This window comes from Mus pahari, chromosome 17 (assembly GCF_900095145.1).
Source record: "Mus pahari chromosome 17, PAHARI_EIJ_v1.1, whole genome shotgun sequence".
NCBI lineage: Eukaryota > Metazoa > Chordata > Mammalia > Rodentia > Muridae > Mus > Mus pahari.
The window spans coordinates 52,522,446-52,522,651 of record NC_034606.1 but is presented as its reverse complement, the minus strand read 5'-3'; positions in this window follow the sequence as shown (position 1 = coordinate 52,522,651).

Here is a 206-nt window from a genome sequence, read left to right as displayed (position 1 = left end):
AGGGCGCCGCGCCCGCGCCGCCCGCGCCCGTGCTCGCCCGCCCGGGGACGCCAGCCCGCGGCTCTGGGCGTCGCTGCGCGCCCCGGCTCGGCGCGCCCCGTCACCAGTACGAGGGGCGCGCCTGGAGCGCGTGCCCGGCGTGGCGGGGCCTCGCACTGGCCCGGGACTGGCGAGGGAGCCGAGCAGAGGGGACGCCGCGCCCTAGC